Here is a 6,474-nt window from a genome sequence, read left to right as displayed (position 1 = left end):
ATATCTTTCTGCCAACACAGAGCAAGGCTTATGTTCATCCCATCCTCAGCTGACCTTGCCTCCAGCCAAATCCAAAGCCATTTATTGCTTTTCCACTCTTATTGTTCTGTTTCCCCAGCCTCACCCCCAGCTATGATTCTCACACCCTATATTTAACTGGGGAGTCTTCATTTATCCTCACTCGACACTTTTACGTTCATACCTCTGTACCTATCTCATGCCGTTCTGTTTATGGAAAGTTCACTCTACTACATCTAATGAGAGCTGGCTCATGTGTACGTTCGAAATACATTTATCGAAAACCTTCTGTGCTCTGAACACAGTTCAAGATACTATGCATTCAAAACAGTACTTGTTCATGTGTAATTTCATGGAGAACATACACATGTATACAAATAAATAACACATAGACCTATGCTAGAATAGAGCTGGGTCTGAATCTCTGCAGGACCATGGATGAGATGGCAATGCGTCTTTGAGATTCAGTCTAACTACTGCAGCAGGCTTTAAAGTCATAGTGGTGACATCAGACTGAGTGACTCGCTTCCATTTCTGCGTTCCCACAGCACTCTCGCCGCGGCGCGAGAGTTTCAAGGAGCAAATAGCACACTGTTGATCAGTTCTTCATCCAAAAGTGAAGATTAGAGAACCGTGCACCCGATAGAGGTGTTGTGAGGACGCAATAAAACAATCCATCACCAGAGCTTCAGATCGCACTCAGCGCATTACCAAGTAAGGGCCAAGCGCCTGCTGCAGAGTATCGTCCATCAGTCTGCATTATGAACTTCTGAGAGTAGAGCGTGTATCAGACGCTTTCGTATTCCCCATCCTTATCCTGGAGCCCACAGGAGCCGTTTGAAAACTTGGATGAATGAATGAATGACGCTCTTTGGAGTGTGCACAGAGCGAGCCTTTTAAAACCGGTCCGACCGCACTCTTCTGTGTCTCGAGCACTGAGGTTTTATTTTAGTCCAAGAGCCCTTTTCCCATTAATCAAGCCTTCCAGTGGAAAATGGCCCTGCCCCAGGGACTGCTTGCGGGGGAGGATGGTGACGGGTCTCGCAGCCGCTGCAGCCTCCTCGCTGTCCGCCCATGGATCAAGAGCTAATTCCCAAACTGTTTTCAGGCCAACCTGGCAAGTACCTAATATTTACTCAAGCGACACTAGGCCATTTGGCATTATTTCAAGAGGAAAAACAACGGGCACTTGGAGGAAAAGCTTGCGGTGTGAATGGAGTTTGCTCGTGACCGTGCGGGTTACCCGCGGGAGGTGCTGGGCAGTGGGTCTTCAGAACGAGCTCCGTCCAGCATCCAGCGGGGGCCTTCCGCCGTCCTCGCTGCGGATCGGGGTGACGGTGCAGACGGACAGACCGAACTGTGATCGGCGCCAAGAAGGGCCGGAGGCGACTGGGCTGCGCCGTGAGCCAGGGACTCGCAGTTCCCCTGGAGGACCATCCGGCCGCGGGACTGCGGCCACATGCTTTGCCGAGCCAGAGGGAGGGTTGCCAGTGACAAACGCTCGCTGAGGGTGGTTTTCTGAATCCGTTTTCCTGCAATTCATAAAGGAGAAGTGCTGAGAAATGAAATTCTTACATTCTGTCCAATAACAGCTTTCGCAGACGATTCTGTCTTTGGAAACGCATCCCTCTGTGTGGCGGAACATGGCCAGCTCCCGTTGGTACTGAGTAGGACAGTAGGTCGCTTTCCATGTCGTGAGGACAGGGAGTCGTTTTAAAGGCTAGCTTTCTTCATTCCAGAAGGGCCCTTAGCTTGTTTTGAAATGCAAGAAATGCCTTAATTGTGTTGTTTTTGGGTCACACCCGATTTGCTCAACAGGTGAAGGTAACTGGTGAAAGGACGTTTGTCACAGGGGCCACTGCGACAAACTCAAAGGGTAAGAGTCGGGGCCCGGAAGTGGGGGTGGCATCATTTGGCCCCAACTCAGAGAAACGGCGATGGGGGCAGAGAGCAAGGGCTCAGGCCGTGGGCCGGGCCGTGGGGCGGGACTATGGGAGGGACCGTGGGCGGGGCTATGGGTGGCCCCGGGGCGGGGTGGGGCGGGGCCGTGGGCTGGGGCTAGGGGCGGGGCCGTGGGCAGGGGCGGGGGCTAGGGGCGGGGCCGTGGGCGGGGCCGTGGGGGGGTGTTTGTGTGTTTTCTCCCGTCGTGTGGTCAGAGCTTATAGCACGCGCGCAACGGGCCGGTGTAGACGGCGGCTGGCTGCTTGGGGCGCTCACCCCAGAACCCACCGGCCCAAAGCCACCGTGCGGTTTGAGAACTGCCTCACCACGGGCAGGATTCGCACTTTTACATTTTTTGTTCTCATTCTGTTTATACACATTTCAGGATGGATCTCTGAAACTTACCTGCAATAGTATTATTAAACCCAAGCGAAATGACAGTACTTTATCAATAACCTCGAGTGGCCGTTCAGTGCTCAGATCGTCCCAATTGTCTAAGACTTTTCTGCAAGTGCAGTTGAATCGGGAGCCAAACGCGGCCCGGCCGTTCCCGCGGGTTGCCGCGAGCGCACGTGGCCCGCCCCTGCTTCCTCGCTGACCTCCGCGTGGCTCTGAGCAGAAGACACCCCACGTGAGGGGGTCCGTGAATACGTGCAGGAAGCAGGGGGCAGGACTCGAGAAGTTCCCCTCCACCGCCCGGCTCGTGTCCGGAGTGCGATTCTCTTCAGAGCGGTCGCCTCTTCGTCTCCTCCTTCTCTTTTCTGGAACCCCCTGTCCAGCCCCTCGCTCTGTCCTCTGCGCTGTCCCCCACCCGCTCCTCTCCACCCTCTGGTGATTCACGTAATAACCCATTTTGTGCTTTCCTCCGCGGACGAGGACGCCGTGGCGACTCCGAGGAAGTGACCGCTTTTAAGGGATCATCTCTATCCGCACCCCTCACACCGCCCATCACAGCACAGGCTCAATGAGCGCTCAGGGCCGTGGATCAAAATCACGATGGACGTCAGAGTTAAAGGTTAAGGGGGACAGACAGGGCATAGATGTCGTTGAGCAAGGTTCGCGCGTTTTCTCGGTGTTCGCCAAGTAAACAGCACCTGTCTGAAGCGCTGTGCTTCGGTTAAGAACGGCTGGGTCCCTTTTGGACCTGCGTGCGTGCCGCAGCTTCCCGCTGCTTTTTAATTAATGAGCCCCAATTGCACCTTTCGCCAGAAGCACGGAGCTGCGGAGGTCCGGAGCCGGGGCCTCGGGGAGGAGCCCCCGCCGCTCTGAGTCCTGGGCTGGAGCTCGCTGCGCGCCGGGCGGCCCAGCTCCGGCCGCCCCCGGGCCCTGCCCACGCCGCCCAGGAGTCAAGTCCGTTTCTTCACACGTCCCTTTTCTCCTGTCGCTGCTTTTGGCGGGAGGCTGCTGCCAGGGACACAGAGGTGCAAAATGGGCGCACTGCGAAGTGACGGGGGGACCTTTCCGCGGACCTCCCTCGCCCCGCTCCCAGGCCCTGTCCCAATCAAAGTCGGATCCACCGAAAACGCCAAATGCTACTTACACTTTACTTTTCTCATCTGAGACTCTGAGACGGGCGCTTAGGCCCCCATTAATAATTAGATTTCTGGGAAACTAGAGCTTCAAGGCGCGACCTTTATTTATCATCAGCTGGCCTGAAGGGTAGAAATAGATGGAGTGACATATTCCACCTGACGAAAGTGGGGCGGAGGCGCAGAGGGCGCCAGAGCGGAGCTCGCAGGTAGGTGCGTGAGCTCTCGGGGTGCTGCTGCGAGCCAGCGGGGCTGGAGCCCGCGAAGCAGCTCGTAGGCACGGAGGGGTGAGGAAGAGAGCAGGTTTTCAGTGGTAAAGGGTAACGGAAAAGAGGCGACCTGGAACCCCTTCGGAGGCTAACGGGGTCACCACCCAGTGCCGTGATGTCGCTCTTTCTTCTTTTTTCCCTTACGACTATTCTGTCTTCTGTCCCGGATTTTTAGAATTAAAGTTTAGCCCACAATGTAGAAATACTCACGGTCATATTGATTATATATGTGATATTGATGATCTCATCACCTACCAATCCCTCAAATGCCATTTATAATACAAAATGCAAAATGAATAGAAACAAATTCCTGTTGGTCCAATCTACTTGTACAATAGAAAGATTGGTTAATATAGTTACTTTATTTATACTATATTGTGATGCATCATTATTCTAGAATTAGGATGCAATAACAAAAAAATCTCTAGAAAATAAATCATGCATTGCTGGTCACTTAAAAACCGCTTTAAATCAGTTCTTTGGAGCAACGGTTGTAGCAGATGCCGCGGGGGCATCTCGCATCTTCTGCTTGTACTGGAGGTCAAGGCCAAGGTGCCCACAGCACAGAATGTTTCCTATGTCTGTTCCTCACTTGGTCCCCTCAGGGCAGGACAAAACTGCCAGAGTACTAATGTCCCCAGGGGCAGCGTCAACCAGTGGTCGGTAAGAAGTTGCTGCGGATGGACACCCCAACTTCTTTGCCCTTCCGTGAGACCGTCCTGCACCACCGGTGGGACTGTCCCTGGTGTGACGCCCCGACCGGCTGTCCCGTTCCGTGCCCCCTGCCCGCTCCCTGCCTCACTCTCCAGAATCACCTCCGGATAAAACGTCAGCATCCACATCCTGCGTCAGGGCCTGATGTGGGGAGAACTCACACTGGGATGGTTCTCCACTGTTTTTACTGCGTTTCATCAGAAATGGTGATTCCCTAAGGTTAAATAGTGCTTCTCCGGCTTTATTCATTCACATAAAAACATCGTCATTTTGCCATGCCATATCAGATTCTGTACTGTAATTCACTTAATAACCTTTCTAAGTCAGTTTAAAGTTGATTCATTTTGATTTAGTCTCTGCTGTGGTAAAATTATGCATGTCACCACATTATCCTATGATAGTCACATGTATTTTCTAATACATATTTAAAATTACACCTTTAAAAATTTGCATATGTGTCATCTAAAATGATACTACATGCCAAGCTTCACAAAGCACTGGTCTACCATGTAGATAAACAATAGACATGCTTTTTCTTTCACTGGCTCATGACATCACAGTTGAGAATTGTTAAGGTACAATTAATAGAATGTTTGACTGGACACGTCCCCTGGGGTGTTGGAGAATCTCACGTTTTTTGTTGGATGGTTTTGTCTAGGTCAAAAGTGTCCGTTTTGAGTTGTGAGCACATACATAGCATGTACCCTGTCTAGTATTCTCTGTGTTAGCATTCAGTAAGGACAACGGTGCCAGAAGGGAGAGATAAATGGGGTCTGACAGCACTAATTGGCACTTACTTTGTGTCTGGAATTTCCTTAAGAATATGCAAGATCCAGAAAGGAGAGAATATAGATATTTGGGATTCATAGTCAAAGGGCAAAAAAAAAATTCTGCTCTTGTCTAGCAAAAGCCTTTTCATTGTTTTGGAGAGGTGTTTTGTTTTTGAAAAGATATTGGTTCTCAGAATGAATCTCAGGACCCAAGCTCATAAAACTGCTTTTCAAAAGAGAATTCATTTCTCTCTCTCTCTTTTTTTATTTTTTATTTTTTCCTGTAAGGAAGCACTCCAAATTTCTTTTAAGTGACAAAATTTATTTCTCAGGTATTTAATTATCATTACTAATTTGTGAACCACATGCTGTTCATTACCAACAAATCTAATCTAATTCTTGAAAGATTTTGTGGCTCTATTCCTAGAGGTGTGTGAGAGAGCGAGGGAGGGAGGAAGGGAGGGAGGGAAGGAGGGAGAGAAGGAAAAGGAGAGAGAGAGGGAGAGGGCGAGAGGGGGAGAGGGAAGGGTGAGGGGAAGAGGAGGGGGAGTGGAGGGGAGAGAGAGGGAGGGGTGTAACGGAATGATCAGACAGCTTCTCCCAAAGTCACTGTGTGCAGATCCACAGAGATGTGTGTAGACAGGGCGTGAAACTGTATAGATTATGAGCATCTCCAGTTGATTAAATGGAATTGAAATACATTTTCTCTTTCATATCGAAAGAGGCTTAACATTAAAAAACTAATCTTTTCTGAGATAAAGTTCATTAACACAATGATTATTCATTTGGCTTTTATAATGATATTGCTGCTTAATCACCAGAACGTTACTTCCTGTGCTCGGTGGGAACCAGCAGGAAACATCTGAAGAGCAATTCTTGCCGCCCATGGGGCGGGAGCGGGGATGGTTCTAGCCCTGAGCTCAGAGCACTGCAGGTCGGAAACGTGTAGTCGGACCCGGTGAGCTTTACGGCCCACGGTAACCATGGTAAAGCCGTATAACGCCGAAGCCTAAGGCTTTGCCTCAGGTCTGCCGCTTCTCCTTGGGTTGTCTGTTATGTTTCTCCAGAGCGACAGTTTTATTATAAATCAGGATTTGAGGAGGTTGAATCTTGGTAGTTGCAGACACTGCGGTATCAAGTTTGATGTCTCCTTTGACTGTTTAGCTCAGTAAACAGAGACGTGAACAAGATAAGACCAAACTATAAATCTTGAAACCTGGATCCTCCGTGGTG

This window comes from Pteropus vampyrus, unplaced genomic scaffold (assembly GCF_000151845.1).
Source record: "Pteropus vampyrus isolate Shadow unplaced genomic scaffold, Pvam_2.0 Scaffold450, whole genome shotgun sequence".
Lineage (NCBI taxonomy): Eukaryota > Metazoa > Chordata > Mammalia > Chiroptera > Pteropodidae > Pteropus > Pteropus vampyrus.
Note: the sequence above shows the minus strand (reverse complement) of the source record.